This window comes from Papaver somniferum, unplaced genomic scaffold (genome assembly GCF_003573695.1).
Source record: "Papaver somniferum cultivar HN1 unplaced genomic scaffold, ASM357369v1 unplaced-scaffold_8, whole genome shotgun sequence".
In the NCBI taxonomy this organism is placed as follows: Eukaryota; Viridiplantae; Streptophyta; class Magnoliopsida; order Ranunculales; family Papaveraceae; genus Papaver; species Papaver somniferum.
Window position 1 is genome coordinate 614,529 of NW_020650970.1, and position 21,062 is coordinate 635,590.

The following is a 21,062-nucleotide window of genomic DNA, read 5'->3' on the forward strand; positions in this document are numbered from 1 at the left end:
TCTATACGCTTGGTGGAATGAACCAGGCATTGGAAGAACTTGGAAGTAACATATTGACCAAACTCTGTAAATCCACTTTGAAATGTAGGAAAGTGTGGCCATGTGTTTATGTATCATCTACGCACAGTACAAAACAGTTGTGTAGTGTTACACCTTTACGACAAAAGATTATCCCTAGCATTTGAATTGTCGTGTATCAAGCTCCATACCATGAGAATTGTAGGAATGAAATATACCACATTCATTATGCATGCGAGGTAAAGGTCATCTAAGGTAGGCGAAGATCATCGCACATGTTAAAATAAGGACGACGTATTTAATGATGTCAGCATAGTCACGAGTAAAGTGTGATGATCTGTGTGAAGTGTAAAGTATGCGAGATTGAGTGAACATACATAAGCGATTGTAACACACAGTGATTCTGAAAATAGGGGATCTATTAGCTGTCATCCACTATGTAGTACCCTATATAAGGGGAAGGAACATGTGTATTGAGAGAGATCTCTAAGGTGAGTGTTAGACAAGAAATTAAGAGAGAGAAAGTTTATTTGAAGAATAAGTAAAATCTTTGTAATTTTTTGTATTCGATCCCAAGATCTTGATTAATAAACGAGTGATTTCAATCATGATTACTTAGAAAATTATGTAATATTGAATGGGTGTGGTTGTAGGATTTCTTGCAACTACATTTTTCAAGAAGATGTAAAAAATTATGAAGGACGTGCAAAGAAGCGAAAGGATCGCTGGAGAAAAGCAAAGGAGTTAAGGAAAGAAGAAGAATTTTCGGATATACATGATTAGAGCGAAGGAAGGGAAAGGAATACCAAGCGAGATACCAGAGAAGTAAGGTGAACCAATTCAAGAGAATAAGGAGTCAACACCAATGGGAGAACCAAGAGAGAATTTCACTGCAGCAGAACCAACGAAAGAAGTAAATGTTGGTACAGAAGAAGAACCAAAAATACTGAAAATAGGAACTAAGATGGATAAAGAAGAAAAAAAAATAAACATCTTGTGCGAATATAGCGATATATTTGCATGGAGTATGGAAGAAATGCCAGAAATAGATCCATCTGTTGCAGTCCATAAATTGGATATTAAAAGAATGCAAAGCCATTTAAACAAAGAATACGAAAGATCGCAACAACATATCATCCTCAAATAGAAACAGAGTTATAAAAAATGTTAGAGGAAGGGATTATAAGACCAGCAAAATATCCAGAATGGATAGCGAACATGGTGGTGGTGCCAAAGAAAAACAAGGGGATAAGAATTTGCATCGACTTCAGTGATTTAAATAAAGCATGTCCGAAAGACAATTATCCTTTACCAGATATTCCACAAATGGTAGAATCGGCTTCAGGAAATGGTAGAATCTGATTGCTAGATGGGTATAAAGGTTATAATCAAATTCCTTTGGCTGATGAAGATCAAGAACATACCGCTTTTTTCGCACCCCGGGGATTATACTGCTATATGAAAATGTTGTTTGGATTGAAGAATGCGGGTGCGACGTATCAGCGAATGGTAGAAAAGGTGTTTGGGAAATGGATACATAAAACAGTAGAGGTCTATGTCGATGACATGTTAGTAAAGAGCAAAGAGGCGGAAGATCATATTGATGATTTAAGAGAAATCTTTGAGCAGATGCGAAAGTTCAATATCAAGGTGAATCCAGAAAAATGTGTTTTCGGAGTATCATCAGGAAAAATTTTGGTTTATATACTCTCTAAGAAGAGAATCGTAGTTGATACAGACAAAGTACAAGAGATTAGAGATATGTCGCTCCCAGCAATGGTGAAGGATGTTCAAAAGTTAAATGGACTAATAGCTTCGATGGGAAGATTTATTTCCCGTTCCTCGGATAAGTGTAAACATTTCTTCAACATATTAAAGAAAGGAGCAAAATTTGCGTGGACAGGGGAATGTGACAAGGCATTACAAAGCATAAAAAATTACTTAATGAATTTATCCATTATGCAAAAGGCAAAGCCAAGAGAAGAATTACTGTTATATTTGGCATCAACACCATATGCATTAAGCGCGGTCTTGTTACGTTCGGATCAGGGGTAGTAAAACCAATATATTATATAAGCAAAACGTACAATTATGCAGAGAAAAATTATTCAAAGATTGAAAAACTAATTCTCGCACTCGTGTATGCATCCTTTAAACTTCACATTTATTTTCAGGCTCATAAGATTAAGGTATTAACAAAAGTACCAATTGAGCCTGCGATGAAAAATTCAAAAAGATCAGGGAGAATTGAAAGATGGAATGCACAATTGGGAAATTTTGAAATCGGTTTTGAAGTATTATCTTCACCGAAGTCACAAATCATCGCAGAGTTCCTGGACGAATTTCCATTGGAGGAAGATGAGTATGTAGAAAATATGATGGACGTGGATGAGGAACATGGGAATCTTAAAGATTTATTAACAGATCAAAATTCAAACAGATGGGAGATACTAGTATATGGATCATCTAATAGAGAAGGAAACGGTATTGGTATTGTCTTTATTTCACCAGAAGGAGCGCGAATGGCTTACTCATTCAGTTTGGAGTTCGCATCCATAAATAATTAAACCGAGTATGAGGCAGTTTTACATGCATTGAGGTTAGCAATTGAAATGGAGATAAAGAAAGCGCGAGTAACTAGTGATTCCCAATTAGTTTTCGACAGATAGAAGGTAAATATTGTACAAATGAACCATCTTTACAGAAATACAAGAGATTGGTCATGAAATTAGCAGAGCTAATTCCAAATATAAGCTGGAGACATATAGGTAGAAAAGATAACAGGCTTGCAGATGCCTTGGCTTTTATACCCTCCATGCTAACAGATCCAATTATGAGAGATATAGAGATACAAACACTTTATTTACCATCTATAAAGAAGGAAGACGAAACAGAAGAAGAAGGAGAACAAGTGAATGAAGACAAAGATTGGAGAATTGAGCTTCATTTATATCTTGATAAGGGAGAGTTACCTAGAAAAAGATTAGAAGCACATAAATTAAAAAGTCGTGCAACAAATTATGAATCAAGGGATGGTATTTTGTATAGAAGATCATTTCTTGGACCTTCTCTTAGATGTCTTACGCGAAAAGAATGAATGAAAATCTTAAAGGCATTACATTATGGGGATGCTGGAAATCAAAGTGGTGGAATATCACTCGCATACAGAGCGAAGATATAAGGATATCATTGGCCTTACATTCACGAAGATGCAAAGCAGGTATCAAGATGATGCGAAGAGTGTCAACGTCATGGGAAGAAAATACACGCACCGGGGGCAATGCTAAACACATCAGCAAACGCATGGGCATTCGGAAAATGGGGAATTGACATCGTTGGTCAGTTTATACCAGGAATAGGGCAAAGAAGATATTTAATTGTCGCAACAGATTATTTCACAAAGTGGACAGAAGTGAAAGCATTACAACATATTCGTGATAAAGACATATTCACGTTTATTTTTGAAAATATCATATGCAGATTTGGCATCCCTGCACAATTAGTATCTGATAATGGAAAACAATTTGAAGGTGAGAATATAGAAATGCTGCTAAATGCATTCAAAATTCAAAGTGAAAAGTCTACCCCCTCTATCCGTAGAGTAATGGACAAGTAGAAGATACCAACAAAACAATCGCAGACACATTAAAGAAGAAGTTGGAAGGACATAATAAAGGTTGGTGCGAACAAGTACATAATGTGTATGGGCATATAGAACAACAAGAAGGGAAGCGACAGTAATGTCCCCTTTCTGTTTAACATATGGGGTAGAAGCAGTGTTACCAACAGAAGTCATTATCCCTACTACAAAGAAAGAAGCTTGGGAGAAGAATCTAAGTACGGATTTAATTTTAACAAAACTTGATGATCTAGAAGAAGTTCGAGAGGTCGTTTTGCAACATATGGAAAATTATCAAAGAAGATTAGCTCGAGAATACAGTAAGCGGGTTAAAATAAGAGAATTTCAACCAGGAGAATTAGTATTGCGAGAAATACCAGTTTATCAGAGAGGAGGTGATGGGAAGTTGGAAAAGAAGTGGGACGGACCATATATAATAAAAAGAATAGTTGGAAATGGAGCTTATGAGTTGGGAGATCCTGAAGGAAGAAATGTAGGAAGAAAGTTAGATCGTCCTTGGAATAGGTTATATTTGAAGAAATATTATCCATAAATATATGCGATATAAATCGCACAGGTACAACAATGCGAAGTCAAGAATGTGAGTTCTTATTTTTTAAACATGGATGTAACATTCAATTCAATAAACAAGTTCGGAGATTCCATTCGTTCTCAAATCAGAAAAAGGCAAATATAAGTCCTTCTAATAAGACCTTAATATAAGGCAGCAGAATATATAACCACAGAAGAGAGGCATCCAACTGTGGTGTGCACCCTAGTTCGCATAAATGCAAGAGGCAACAAGTAATACCTATCGCACGTCACATTTGGGGAAAACTTGATAAGCATGACTCAAAGGAAAGCTACATCGACCCTGGAACTTGAGTCATGGAGATTCGGGGTGAGAAAAAACGAAAAAGCCCATCCAAAAGAGGTGCCTTAAATTTTCAATCTAAGCTCATTGCATTAGATTGCGAGACTAAGGTAAGAAAGTCTCTCTTAAGGAGTGCAGAAACTCGATCAGGGCGTTGAGGTACACGGTTGAGTCAAGAGTGCCCGGGGAGTCTGGAGCGTACCTTGACACTCTTGACAAGTCCTGACTATGATGTACTCGGTCCGAAGAAACCCCACTTAGGGTGTGATATCGTAACCATAAACCTTATCGGTAGAGGGATACGAGACTGCAAAATCAACTGGTTGTTGCATTACCGGATGGGAGGAGCCAACCTTAACCAGGTAGAGGTAAGCTTCCTTGAAAGGGCATCCAGGGGGAATATAAGGAGGACACCCTCCATTAGGGATCTGAATTGTGTCAAAAAGACGTAAATGTCATAAGGCTTTTTATTCAAGGGAATATTAAGGCTTATCATATTTATGCACGAGAAAAACCTGAAGAGGAAAAAAATACAAGAATATGATAAGGCGAGATCAAAGGGTCCTTACATTTAGGTGTAACGACCGCCTGCGATCTCGTCGCACAAAAATAAAAGATAAACTAACGCAAGATAAAACCTTTACTTAGGAAGGCAACATAAGACATATAATAGCAGGATCCGTAAAATTCATATATTTGTTTCTTACAAGACATATAATAAGAGGCAAGTAGGGGAGTTAAAATAAAAACATATTATCTTTGTTGATTAAGAAACAAGTTCAAAATGTATCAAAACATAAGAGGAGAATTCAGATAATTAAGGAGTGCAAAGACTAAGCATTGTTGGAAGGTACATCATCAATCTTGTGGCTTGCATTTGGGTCCTTAGCTTCGACAGTAGCATTATAAACATAATCAACATTGCCATATTTGTTCTTCTCAAGTTGATCCTCTGACAAAGAAGCATCAATATCATCCTCATGATCTTTTTCATCGTTGCTTACAAATTCATAGTCACTATCTGGCTCTGGATATTTCTCGTCTTCGCTTATATTAAGAGGAGGGACAGTTACTGGAAAAAGATAATTTTTCAGAAGGATTTGATTAACTAAAGTCTGAGCATTAACATGAGCCTTGCGAATAACTTCTTTCTCAACATTCCTGGCATTGATTTCTGCGAAATTTTGAAGATATGTGAAAAAGCGGGGGTCTAACAACACCACCCAATATTTCACTTAGAAATCTGTATGGACTAACTCTGAAATACTTTGCTAGAGAATCAACTAGACAGTCAGACTCAATCTAGATAAAAGTAACTCAAGGAGTTAATATCTCTCTCTTGATTTGATTTTTACTCAAGCTAAAATAAATAGCGAGTCTTTATCAAATAATGGGAATAACTTGGACGGTACCAAAGACCAATGTCCAAGGATCAATCAATATCAATCAAAAACCAAAGGTTGGATTTCCAATTGATGATCACGAATACACAACCTGTATTATTTCAATTATATAAAGTATAATGCGAAAAAGAAATAACACAGACACCATATGTTTTGTTAACGAGGAAACCGAAAATGCATAAAACCCCCGGACCTAGTCCAGATTGAATACACACTGTATTAAGCCTCTACAGACACTAACCTACTCCAAGATAACTTCGGACTGGACTATAGTTGAACCCAAATCAGTCTCCCACCGATACAAGGTACAATTGTACTCCTAAGCATCTGATCCCAGTAGGATACTGCGCACTTGATTCCCTTAGCTGATCTCACCCACAACCAAGAGTTGCTGCAACCCAAAATCGCAGACTTGATAATAAACAAATCTGTCTCACACTGAAAAGTCTATCAAAGGATAAATCTGTCTCTCACAGATAAATCCTAGGTTTTGTTCCGTCTTAAGATATGAAATCAACGTGAACAGGAATCAATTGATAATCTGGTCTTATATACCCGAAGAACATCCTAGATTAATCAATCACCTCTCTACAATCCTTCCTGACTACACAAGAGATTTGTCAAGGAATCACAAACAGTGAGACGAAGATGTTTGTGACTTCTTTATCTTGCCTATCGGAGAACTCTCACGATCTCAAGACAATCAAAGATTGTAATCGTACGATAGAAGATGCAAGATCAGATCACACAACTGCGATAAAAGTAGTATCGGCCTGGCTTCACAATCCCAATGAAGTCTTTAAGTCGTTAACCTGGTTTATAGAAGAAAACCAAAGGTTAAAGGAGAATCGACTCTAGCGAGCGCACTAGTATCACACAGACGTGTGGGGGATTAGTTTTGCACAATGCTAGATGTCTCCTTTATATAGTCTTCAAATCAGGGTTTTGCCTTAGTTACAAAGCAATTCATATTCACCGTTAGATGAAAACCTGATTTGGATTCAAGATAATATTTCTCAACTGCTAGATCAAAAACTTAGCTTGTCACACACACTTGGGTAGACGTTTACTGGGTCTGTGAAAACCATGCCCAAACGTGTACGTGTATGTTGGTTCAACATAGTAACCCAAAAGGTTAACCATATGAGCATTTCATATTAACCTTGTTCTTCTTAACCATAACTAGTTCAATTGACTCAAATGAACTAGTTAAAGAGTTGTTCAATTGCTATGAGATCTTATGTAACTACACAAGACACAATTGAAACAAAGATGATTCGATTCGATTGAATCGGCTCATGAACTTTATATCCACGGTTTGCATAAAGCATTCCTTAGTAATTTAAGTTTCATGTTCAGAGCACATCTTTAGATCATAACCTCTTAAGATCACAAACAAGTTCGCGGACTTAAGACAACCAGTGGAGTTTTCCAAACTCAGCAGAAAATCTCGGCAAAGAGACTTTCGCCAGTTCGTGGACTAGGTTCGCGGACTGAGTTCGCGTACTTACACGCAAACGAGTTTTTGGAAAATACCAGCAGAAATTCTCGGTACACGAATTTCCGTCAGTTCGCGGACTGAGTTCGCGGACTGGGTTCGCGGACTTGGCAAAGCCAATTCCTCCGGTTTCTCTCAATCAACAAAGTTCGAAAACTTCGGATTAAGGAATACATGGTTATATAATCTAAACTTTCATTCCAATCATTGAGACATTCTCAGAGGACTTTATATATCCGTTATTCACAGACCGTTTCGCGTCAGAGCAATTCTCAAAGTAATTGAAACTTTTCATGACTTTCGTCACTAAGTGAAGATAAACTTCATCAAAGCGAAACGCTTTACCAACACATGATTTCGAGAAATAGATAGGAGAGATATACTCGGCTCGAAATATCAAATGTATATGATCCAGTCTATATAGTATACGACTTTTGTCTCATAAGAAGTAGGAGATAGAAGAGATAGACTTTTGAGTGATAGATAAGTTCAAGTCTCCACATACCTTTTTGTTTATGAAGTTCCACGGTTCCTTGAGTAGATCTTCGTCGTTGTATGATGAATCGCCATGAAGTCCTTGAGCTCAACTACACTTTTCTATCCTAGTCCGAGACTTAGCTATAATAGACTAGAAATCAAGACTCATAGTTTTGATCACTAACATTGACAAACATGATTGATATAGCAACGCATGCGAGGTCGACCGATCTATGCTCTAACAATATGTGAATCTTCTTCGCGCTCTGTCTCGAGAATCAGTAAGAGAAACCTCAATATTCGTATAAGCAATTTCCAGGTTCGTACGATCCTTGCGAACTTTAACTAAGTCAGATCTCAACTGGGATATAGTGGATTGATTCAACTTTTCGGATTCTGAAATATGGAATCATAATTTGAAAACAAAAATTCAAAGAAATAAATAAAAGGAATAGAAAATTTAAGGCAGTCAACTCAAGCTGACTACCTTCGCAGAACTTAGAAAAGGCAACAATGTTATTCTTCATACTTTCCATAGCTTTATCGAAATCGTCACCAACTAAACCATTGAGATGAGATCGAATATTCTTTTTATCAGCAGAGAGGGAATTATTTGTTTTCTTAAGTTCATCATGAGAATGCTTCAGTTGATCATATTGTTCTTGAAGCTGGTTCATCTTCATAGTCAAGTTTATTTTAATTTGGATGATTTTTTCGTTCTGGGTGTTTAATTCCTTAAATGATGCTTCATGTTGAACTTATAGTGAACGAAGAGCTTGTTCTTGATCATCATTTATTTTCTAGAGAATTAAGTACTGATGCGAAAACATTGCTTCTTTCTTTAAAAAAGAGTGTTTCTCCATAGAAAGAGTATGGTTCTCTTCTGATAAGGTTTGATGTCTTAAATCAACATTATATAACAACTTAGACGGGTGGGAAATCTGAGAATTTAATACTTCAATCTCTTGATTAAGATGACTATTTTCATGAGTTAGATTGTTAATCTGGTCAAGCGAATATGAGTGTTGGTTATTTAATTGATTTAATTGAATCTGCGTCTCATTATTCGCACGAATATCTTCAGCAAGAAATTGGAAGGTGAATTTCTCCGCAACTCGCTTCTGGTTTAAATCTTAATAAATGCATGGAGAAGTTTAAAGAGTGGGATAAGAGAAGAAATATACTACAAGAAGAAATAAGTAAGAATAAAAATACCTCTAAGTTTTTGATTCTGGTTGCGAAGACCTTCGGAATCAAGGATTGCAAGCTCTTCTTTCAGCCTACTAACTTCTTTTTCTAAAAGGGTGTTCTTGTGTGAAAGTTCTAGTTGAGAACAACTAGATTTAAAACGCCCTTCAACCAAAATCATTTGACGATGAGATTCCTAAGAAAGAAAGAAAGTAAGGATCGATAGTAAGAATATTACAACTGAAAGAGCATATGCAATAAGTACTTACCAAGACATCTAAAGAAGTATGGAAACTTGGATCGATTTGGGAATGGATTTCTTCTCTTGTAGCTTTATTAGAAGGAAACTCGCATAAAAGTTTACTTAAATCAGAACATATGCGAATTTTGTGAGGATCACTGATGGATGACTGAGTAGAATTGATAATGTCGAGTAAAGTTTGAGAAGCAAACTTTACAATGTTCAGAGCTTCCTTATCAAGATAAAGAGATTCTAATAAGAATTAGGAAGATGAAGAAGGGGAAACAGAAATAGAAGGAGAGGAAGTAGTAAAATTCGTAGAGTTGGGAATATCCAAATTATTTTGAGTGGTATCGGTGCTAATGGGTAAAGGAGAGTTCACAAAGGTTGAAACAGTTTGAACAACATCCGGAACAAATGTAGAAGAAGGAGTGGGGGTACCATGTAGACCTTGATTAGTAGCGGATTTCCTTTCGGGAGGAAAAATTTCATCAAGAGTAACAGAGACATTCGGATGAGAAGGGAAAACATTAGTTTGAACTGGAGATGGAGGAATAATCTCTACGATGCCAAATTCAGGTATGGAAAAATTTGATTCGAGTGTGGTGGGCTTGCGAACTCTCTTAGGTTTCAGTCCTTTTCCTCCACCCATCTCACAATCGTAATCCTACGAAAACAACGCAGATAAGAAATAGAGGCAACAATATTGTTTGTAAAAACAAGAATATTTCTTACTCCTTTGTTGTGAGAAGACTTCCACTTGAGAGATTCTTTGTCCTTGATATCTAAAGAAGATTTAGGGTTGGAAACAGTCACTTTGAGGCCGCTCCAAGAAGAACTTTTTCTGCAAACAGTAAGAGAGATAAATCAATCATAAGATCAACAATCGTGATTCATAAGATCAATAATCGTGATCGAGATTAACAATTTTGATTAACAATTGCAATCAACAGAATAAAAAGAGAATGATTTTGATAGAACGTACAGACCTTGGATTTGGATCCATGAAAATAATGGAGATAAAACAGCATCAGCAGTAACAGATGAATTCAAGGAGTAGAGGTCTCGAGGAAAAGAGATATAAACAAAATGAAACAAATAAAGAAGTTATTTCTCGAGGAAAAGAGATATAAACAAAATTAAAGAAATGAAGAAGTTATTTCTAGAGGGAAATCCATAAATAGATAAGAAAAATGACCGGTTAGAGACGGGTTGTATTGGTAAAAGGCAGAAGAATCAACACGTGCAGAAAGAAAGGCTGAAATTACGGAAGAATGTCGGTAAAACAAAATATGAAGAAATAAATATGTGCGATAAGTTGGATTGAAAATTTCTCATATCGCCCACTTTATAAAGAGAACGAAATGAGAAGAGGAAAAATGTAGGAATGAAATATCACACATTCATTATGCATGCGAGGTAAACGTCATCTAAGGTAGGAGAAGATCATCGCACATGTTAAAATAAGGATGACGTATTTAATGATGTCAGCATAGTCACGAGTAAAGTGTGATGATCTGTGTGAAGTGTAAAGTGTGCGAGATTGAGTGAATATACATAAGCGATTGTAACGCACAGTGATTCCGAAAATAGGGGATCTATTAGCTGTCATCCACTATGTAGTACCTTATATAAGGGGAAGGAACCTGTGTATTGAGAGATATCTCGAAGTTGAGTGTTAGACAAGAAATTAAGAGAGAGAAAGTTTATTTGAAGAATAAGTAAAATTTTTGTAATATTTTGTATTCGATCCCAAGATGTTGATTAATAAACGAGTGATTTCCATCATGATTACTTAGAAAATTATGTAATATTGAATGGATGTGGTTGTAGGATTTCCTGCAACTACAAGAATAATCTTTGGTGGGATGCTGATTTCAAAATGGAACAATGCGGAAAGTTGTCGATACCATCTGATTCTATCATTTTAGAATATAAAGTGCTAACAGAGAACACACCTGATGTATAGAGGGTTCATCTTCGAGTATTAGCAAGGTCATCATCAATTTGGGGGAATCTTTGATATCTCTAGCTGAATGCATAAAGACTACAGAGTTTTGATCGATTAAAGTCGTCGTTTCACCAATAGTACGCCAACAAGAGACACAAAAAAGTAAGAGTGGCTTTGCCAGGAATCCAACTGGAGAAATCAGAACCATATTTGTCTTCAATAATTTTGTACCATAATTTGTTTTTCCCAACACCATTTTGCTAGCAATGCTTGCTTAATAATTCTAAGGTTGCAAACTCCTAAACCACCTTTCTTTAGTAGCACGGACTATAGTTTACCATGTTTGAAATTTTCGACCCTTCCTTGTATTCCATAGAAAATCTTCAGCTCTGGAGTTTTATCATAAAGAAAATCTTCGGTGTCAAAAGTGTTACCTAGCTAAGATGTGAGCACAAACACCTGACCCTGCCTAGCTAACACGAACAACATCGCATATGGTAGTAGGGGAGAATTCATCGTTGTACTCCAGTGGAGTCCCTGTTAGGAGAGAGACTCCAAAATTAGATCATAAAACACATCTCATCATCTTACCATATATAATTTCCTGTTTTCTAAACGAAGGCAACTTCCATATATCGATCCTTTCCTTATTCTAGACTTCTATTTGGTTCTGGAATTCTTGTTATTCAAGTTTTCAGATTCTCATAAGGCCTATATATACCTGTGCACAAAGGTATTAGTTCTCACGTTCCAATTTTTCCTTTGTCTCACTACAACAATGTTTATTTTTAGCCACATCCCTACTGCCACGGTTTCATATATCTGTGGCTGTTGATCACATATAGCCACGTCAAACTGGCTACCGTGGCAATAGATCTCTCATTTGCCACGGCTTGGATGATAGTTTTCCTCGGGTACAGATTTATAAGGTATCAGCTTTCCAAATGACCTGTATTGACGGCATGGCGGGTCGTGGGTGATGTAGGATTTTTGTTACGGCATAAAAGGTATCGCCGTGGTTAATATTTCACTAAAAAATTAGCACAAATTTAAGTCGTGGCTAATGGTTTTTGTCCTATAACTACATCAACCCACGTTTCATCTGAGATGAAAAATAACTCCCCAGTTTCCCAACTTTCTTCTTCCTCTTTTCCTTCGACTATGTATATTAAAAAAAGGAACGTCCATACCTTAAATTCCTCTGCACGTAGAAGGCAATCCTGCAGGTAAGTTAGGGTTGTGTAAAATTAGTTCTTTCTTTTGATTTTCTGAACTTAGGGTTATGAAGTAGTCTATTGTCCGTTTTGTACCTAGATTTTTAAATCTTTATAATGCGGTAGTTTATCTTCTTCCATTTTAACTATTATTTTTTATAGTGCAGTAGTTTATCTTCTTCTATTTAAACTGTTTCTTTGATATTGGAACAGATTTGATGTAAAGTAATCAAATATTTTTCATTGATTTGTAGCTCAGGTATACTTCCGCCAAGATAGAAAAAAATTGCTCCAGTAATTCCTTTAGTTTCCTGGTATGGTTATCCTTTAATTTCATTTTTTAGGTTGTGATTTACCTGAATTTTCTATTTGTTTTTTTTATGGGTTTCTCTATGAAAATATGGTGCATCTTATGTGTTTGAGGAAATTACAAGCTGAAATTAGGATTGTATTTTGTGATAAATCAATCACATCTTTGCATTCAACTGTCTGTTTGTAAGTTTTGATGATAGTAGATACAGATTTCTCGGATATGTATTATCTGAACTCTTAATGTCTAGGCCCACAAGTTGGAGTAGTAATTCCTTCACCATTACAATCACAGCTAAGGATGTAATAAACTCAACAAGAGAAAAAGAAGTTTAGTATTCTACGAAGGTATTGATTTTTCAATGATTTCCTACAAATACCAAAGGGTTTTACTCAATTAATTTTTACTTTTTCACTACTCTGATTGCATATGTAGGATCATCTTTATATATGAGACCAATCTCATAGAAATTTAGCAAAATATATTTAAGGAAAATGAAATTCATCGGGGCTCTGTGTCTATTTGGCAACAAATTGTCTTCTGTATTAAGGGTCATAACTCTTAACTTCAATTTATATAGAGGGGTAGATATTGCTTTTCAGGATGTTGCTTGTATCGAGTGAGAATAATTAGCTTTAATCTCCATTAACTTATAGTTTGGTCTGTCATGCATGGTCGATTGGGGATCATTTCGAAAATTTTCATGCATTAAGGTGTAATGTTATTGGTAGCCTATTTTGCAATTATTTTTGAGTTATTTATATTTGCAAAGTTTAACATTTTTATCGTAACACAAGTTCTGACCCACGTTTCTGAACTATGTTAAACTAGCTGAAATTTTGTTTGATTCTATTAAGTATGCAGTGTGTTGAGATAGTCGCTGCTTCTCTCAATCACAAGTACCCAAATTTGTAAAGAACAAGGTGAGACTACCCTTCTGTATGCAACTGTACAAAGGAATTTAAACCTAGACCCTAAAAGACATTTAAAAAGGAAGTTAGCATCATTGGCTCACACTGGAACTTGGATTAATAATATTTAATTAAATAACTCAGTAGAAAAACAGATTACGGTGTCCAACCATATTATGAAAAAAATATCTTTTATATATGTCAAATAGGTACAAGAACTATATAAGGGATGTACTGAGTAATTTGTTGATTTAAAGTTGTTATGAGATGGCAGTGGGTGATTGTGGAGTAATTTATTAAATTTTGGTTAGTGATCGACTCATTTTACTGTTTAAGGATCGATTTAGTTATACAGGCTTGTAATGTATAGCTTAGTTACACCAAAGTTCACTAATAATTACAAATTTTATGTCATAGACTTATTGAGATTTTGCTGGAGCGTTAAAGAACTTATCAAGTATGATGCCCATGGTATTAGAAAGGGTTGAATGCACTCCTAGATTACGCCTACATCCATGGTAATCTCGGGTGGCAGATGAGTAGAAGCCTGCAGTGGTGAGGATCTGAAGCTGGTATAACATAATTTTTTCTTGTGTTGTACTTATTAGCTTTACTGATGTGATATCCTCCATCTAAAGAATGTATGATGTTGCATACATGATGTATTTACTTGATGCCCTGCATGTTTTATGAAGGCTCAATTGATTATTTTGTTCCTACTACAAAAGAAAACATACACCTTATGTTTGATGCCCTGCATGTTCTCCATTTTTATAAATACAGGTCATATATGCTGATGGAGGCATAAAGAGATTGAATCCCAAGGACGAATAATGGGAATCGATTTTTTATTGTGTTGATCTTTCTAACAGGAAGAAGCGTCTGAATCTTCGATTCTTCTGAAGCGTGAGTTTGCCACTATCTTAGCTATCCATTGAATGTTAATTTGAACTTTGTATACTTGAAGTTTATGACATGCCATTTTTTTTATGGGAAATATCTTTTACCATTTTTATGTTTGTGACCTCATCTTATGTTGATTGGTTCCAGGTGATGCTCAAGTCTCTTTAATTTCGTTGTGTTTGTGTTAGGCAGGTTTTACTCGAGAAATCTAAAGCTTCACCGACCAAGCCTGATTAGGGGCACAATTCAGGAAAGTACTCATAGATTCCTGGGAGCTCAGGTGATGGGAGAAGAAAATTTTAGGATGCACCTCTTGATATAAGATGGACCCCGTGCCAAATAATCTTGATTTTAGAATATACAAATACACCCCTAAATTTGTTCCAGTTCTAGTACCTAATGTCAGTCGTGTTTACTTTTGTTTCAATATCCTGGATTGTCGATTATATTATTCAACTTAGTAGCTTATTTGTAGTATTTGAATCTTCCATATGTATTTGATTTTCTTTAATAAATGAATGAAAATTGTAAATGATAGGTTGGGAAACCTACAATAAAATACTGCAAGTGCACAGCGTCTAACTAGTAGACAATGGCAAGTACAGGTCGTTCCCACGAGGAGTGTGAAATACTCTGCTAACTAATACCAAAACTAAATAATCAAATAAGTAATGTTTTAACGATTTTCAAAAGGCCGGAACAAAATGAAATAATAATAATTTTAACAATAAACAAAATGAAAACGGGTTATCAGGGTTTTCGGTTTCCACCAATTAAATCGTATGAACTCTACTAATTTTTATATATTACTCAAGACAAATATTGAAATTAATTTCATGTCTCGGAAGATAGTATGTTAAATTCCAAAATATTGTTTCTCCGCTGTAAATTCCTTCGCTTCATCGGTAGTGATTCTATAAAGCATTATTTATCAATCCTAAAGCATAAATAATCAAAATAATCACATGAACAATTATACACCAAGCTATATGAAGTGAAAATACTAATCAATCAAATCATTATTAAAAATATCATCGTAGAGAGTACACAATTGAATTGGTTTCTACCTAAACCCTAATATGGATCTAGTTAGCCATGGCTTTCTCAAAAGCCATAAACAAATTTCAAATAAAAACAATAGCTAATCCAAAAACGGAATTGAAACAAAACTTCAAACCGTAAACGGCTGTGAAGCCGCAACAGCAGCAGCCTCCCTTCCTTCCTTCTTCTCTGTCTACGGCTCTCCCTGCTAAGTTACGGTTTTTCTTTTCTACACGGCTGCTGACCCTTTCCAAACTCTCGTACGCGTCTTCTGTTGTTACAAAACTTTCCCAAGATATAAGGGAATCGAATAAGAGAAGATATCTTCCCTAATCCTCCACGTAATCTCCAAAATTATCTCCACAGCAGACCCGTGAAAACATCACCTCTGTTTTGCTTGATATCGACGATTCAGCCCAATATGCTCGACCCAAACGCACACATAAACCCTGTTTGGTCCATTAAAGTCCATCCCAATCGAGTTTGGCAATTGAATCTCCATAAAACACGTCCAACAATTCGAACCCTAAACTGCCAGAGTTGAAAACCAATTTCCCGCCAAAATTCTGTTTTAAACGTGAAGAAGAAGGGTGTCCCCCTATCAAGCTCCGGTGTCCCTTTAGCAGCTGCCTGGAAATGGGTCACCCCTTAGTAATTAGGTTACCCCTTATCCAAAATTGAGGGTCCGTATAGTGAGTTTTCTGGGACATTTTCCGCACTTTTTCGGGGTTCCTCCGAGGTATTTCTGAGGTGCTTCCGGTACTCTATCAACGGAGGTCCAAACGCCGCATTTTCGGCCAATTTCGCCGCAAAACCTTATTCTTCTAAAAACACCTACAAATAAATAAAATAACCAAATAAGTATAGAATCGAGCACTAACACTATATACAATTGAGATATATTAGACACATAAATGCGTCTATCAAATACCCCCAAACTTATTATTTGCTAGTCCCGAGCAAATCAAAACTACAAAATAAAATCCTAACTCACTGTCGCAGGCATCGTCGATTGCATTTAGTGTATGCAATAAGCCTTTAAACCACTAGGTGGCCCTAGTGGCCGAGTTATAGTCTCGGGAGGGCTTACCAGAGATATACCCACAAAACCTGTACTCCAGACCTTAGCTATCTACGCAGAACCTTGGAAGGCACTAAAGAATCTCCTTGGTTGGCATACTTATTGACTACAGGAAGAAGTACCCTGATGCGAAATTCCAATTGCTGTACACGAGTTTGCACTCAAGCATACTAAAATTCATATAAAGTGACAGAGCTCTACTCAGATAGTTGCACTATGGACATCATATTCGGAGTCTAAACTAATCACATGGATAGATCAAGAAGATGGATATAGAAAACATAGATGGTTTTGATGTTTACTAAGTGAACGGCGTTTCCCATATCTGTCTGAAGGCCTCCGCCAAAATGAACCTATCCTAATGGATTGAGATACTAGTCTGACTAATATCAACACACTGGCATATACAAGGGTACCAGTGGTCGATAACCTAACTCTAGGTCAACACAACTGGCATATACAAGGGTACCAGTGGTCGACTTTATTGAATTTATTCCTTTTGGTCAAATGGTCTGGTCTCAATTTTTTTTTTTTTTTTTTTTTTTTTTTTTTTTTGGTAACTACCATTTTTTTTCATCTTTTTTTTTATCTCTTTTTTTTTCAACTTTTTTTTTTTCATGGTATCTCAATCACTCTAATTCACCCTAGCATTGGTAACAACTTGAATCGTGGGCCCCACCTATCACTTAGAGAAACATAGTTTAAAAACAAAATAAAATAAAAATAGAAGTGAAAAGGACTCAACGAGATATGTGAAACTATCATGTTATTTCTAACACCTGAGCTCTGTGCTTTTATGAATAGACTCTTTAGATGTTTCCATCTAATCAGATTGGTTCCTCAAACTCCTACAATCAAAATGCTTCCATCCACTTAGATTGGTTAGTGCATCCTAAATAGCATAAATTTCTAAGCTCTGGAGTTTATTTATTCATACTAAAAAGTTTCTCCCATACCCCCAAACTTAAACCTAACATTGTCCTCAATGTTCTAAAGATGAAATTAAAAGCATGAACAAGGAGAAACTGTTACCATTTGAATGAAAGAGTTACGGAAGGATATTACCTGGTTGCATGAGATTGGGTTACCTCCCAAGAAGTGCTAAGTTTAAAGTCTTCAGCCAGACTAAGAAAAGTTTAGTCAACTCGAACCGTATAACAGTAGCCGGAATAACTGTGGGTCTTTAACACCAAAAGAGCTGACAAAAGGAAACTGCAGTGAACCAAGAAAATGTACAAGACTAGCATGCCCTTACCTAGTTTCCTGATTAAGATATCTATATCTAATTGTGGTTCAGGTTCAGGTTCTATAAAAGGGTCTAAATATATTTCTTTAGGCTGCAACTCCTCAAAATTGAGATCCGAATTATTAGGTCCTAGAGTCTGTAATACTTAAATAAGAACTTAGAAGACAAAATAATAACCTAAATAATTGAGGATCCTCTAAGTCAATCAGGTTTGACTTACATAATTGACCACAGTGAGAGTAGTGGTCATTCTTAAGAAAATGTGTCGATTCTAATATCCTAAAGTAATTAGGTTTAGTCTCAGAACTTAATAATTGACACATTTGAAATTTATACGTTCCCACAATTTTTTGAAAAATATTTGGTGGGAAAACAAAGTCGATCTTAGTATCATAGCCTGGTCTAACCTCATCAACCAGAGGATGGGTTTCTAACAACTGAACTTCCTTATGGACATCACTAGGTTCAGGAAAACGAGTATGAAAGTAATCTTGTAAAATGGTTGAGGCATTGATGTCAAGTCCTAAGTGTGGGGACTTTCTGAGAGTTAAAGGTAAGGCACTAGGGAAGTGATAATCACCCCCAAACTTAGAGTTTTCAGTTTCTCTAGATAGACCTCTAATTATTTCATGAATTTCCGTATCTTCAGAGTCCTTAAAATATTCAAGAGATTCTTCTAAGTTATTATCAGGTAGTGCATCTTTACTCATCTGTACGGGTCTATCTTCTTCTTCCAAGACTATTGTTTCTAAGTCGCTATACTCTAAAACAGTATTTTCGAAATGAACCCGTTCCTCTAAACCACTATCGGCTTCGTAATCAAAAGGAAAAACTACATCGTCTAAAACGGTGGTATCCCTAATCAAATCCTCGTCCTTTTGAATAGGTGAATAATCATAAAAATTATTTGGATTTGAAGTAGAAATAATATAATCACTATAAAGCTCAATTGGATTACTAGATTCCTGATTACTATGCCTACATATTTCAGATTCTTCATCACTACTATCCTCATCATCATAATAGTACGAAGATGATTGAACCTTATCTAAATAAGTAGTGTTACCAATTATAACCTCGTTATCTTGATTATGTGAAAAAGTATCTTCATTCTCAAGGGTATTATTGGATACACTATATTGGCAATTCAAGTTATTTCGAGCAATACGTTCGTTCGTCTCTAACTCAAGTCTACGTGTCGACTCAGCTATCCTCTCAAGGGTCTCTTCCAAACAAAGTTCCCTTAGTGTAGGATCTAAGTTTTGAGTTAATCTATTGAGGATATCTTCTACAGATTCAGTTGTTGTTGCAGTTCTTTCGTCCATATCTACGTTATTCACCTCATCTAATTTATACGTCGATTCATCTAACTGACGTGATGACTCAGCTAAATTCCTAAGAGTCTCTTCTAGAGAAGGAATAGGAACTGAAGGATCATAATAAGGACTACTTTTCAATAGTTTGATTGTATCCTCTAGAGACGAAGAACTAGTACTATAATCTTCTTGCTCATACGACTGATGCGCGTGCGGATAGTAATTGGGATCACCATGGTATGAACCATAACCTTGAAAAGGTTGGCGTCCCCAGCCACTATTCTCACTATGGTCATAATACTGATGATGTCCATATTCAAATTCAGGTCGATATTCATTGTATTGGCTTCTATCATACCAGTTCGACATTCTTAATTGCAGGGGAATTCTACGCAATCACAAACAAGTCCGACTCGACCAAATCAAACCTATAGAATCTAGCAAACAAAAAACATGATGGCTCCACTTAGATTGTTTTCTAGACCAGCTTCTATTCCTTCGAAAAGGAATTCGTTACAATTTGAGCACACCCCTCTGGAATCAATCCGAGCTAATGTAAGTTGAATCGAGGCGAGGGAAGCTTAGTGAAGCTTTGATACCCAAGGCCTCACCGCTATCACAAGGCGGCGCAGTCACGCATTCAACTCACAGAAACCATCATGAACTTTGAAATGTGCTTAAAGAGCAACCAATATTTTTCGAACGAGTTTCCTATTAAGCTCGTTACCCTATCGGTCTCGTTCTATTCCAAATTTTAAGCTTAGGTTCGCGTTCGGTTTCGTTTTCCTAAGGCGGGCAAGAAGAGAACGGTGATGAAATCCGAACCCTTATCTTGTTTAGGCCAGGCCTTGCCCTTTACTAGGAAAATAAAGACAGTCCGGTTCGTCCTCAAACAATTATCACCTTAAGGCAGACAGTAACCCACTTGCAGGAGATTCGCGGGTGTTTCGATTGGACTTACCTCCCGTACCAGACGGGCGATGAACAGTTGTCGTCGACTCGGGCCACGACTCCTATGTCATGTACGAACCCGAGGGGCCGAGACGATATCGTAATCGTCGTCCTTCCCTGCAAACAGTTTGTATTTAAGGATACCCTTCTGTAGGGTTTAAAATTAAAATAAATTGTCCAAAGTCCAGAATAATGTCCAAATAAAAAGTCCAAAAATTACAAAAATTATGAAAAATAAAGCCTATTTACAAATTCTAAAAAATATAAATAAAAACTATATACAAAAAAAATAATAATAAAAATTAAGTCCTACAAAAATTATGTCTTTTGTCTTCTCTTTTAGCTTTTAGCTTTAAGCTTTTTGTTCCCAAGTCCTTAGTATTCCACTTCGAGCCTGTAAATCGAAGACACAAAAAGAAACGTAAAAAGGAACAAATAATAATAAAAAAAATTAAACCTAAAAACAAATCTATATACAAGTCCGCGTCGGCGGCGCCATTTTGTTGTAGTAATTCGATTGCTGTAAATAAGGATTCGATGCTCGGACTTGAAAATATTTTTAAAGCAAAAATATATACAAAATTGTCACAGGATCAAGAGATACTAGGACTCAGGATTTCACCAATTCTTATACTCATGCGATTCATGCATTTATTCTAAACAGTTATAGCTTCTAAACATCGACTCTTTATTTGCCAAAATAGATTTTAAAAATATTAAGTGTGAATCTTAAGCATGGCCTATCAAAAGGATTAGTCCCAAGCATAAACCATCAAATGAAATCACAAATAATTAAGAAAAAATCATAATTCAATTCATA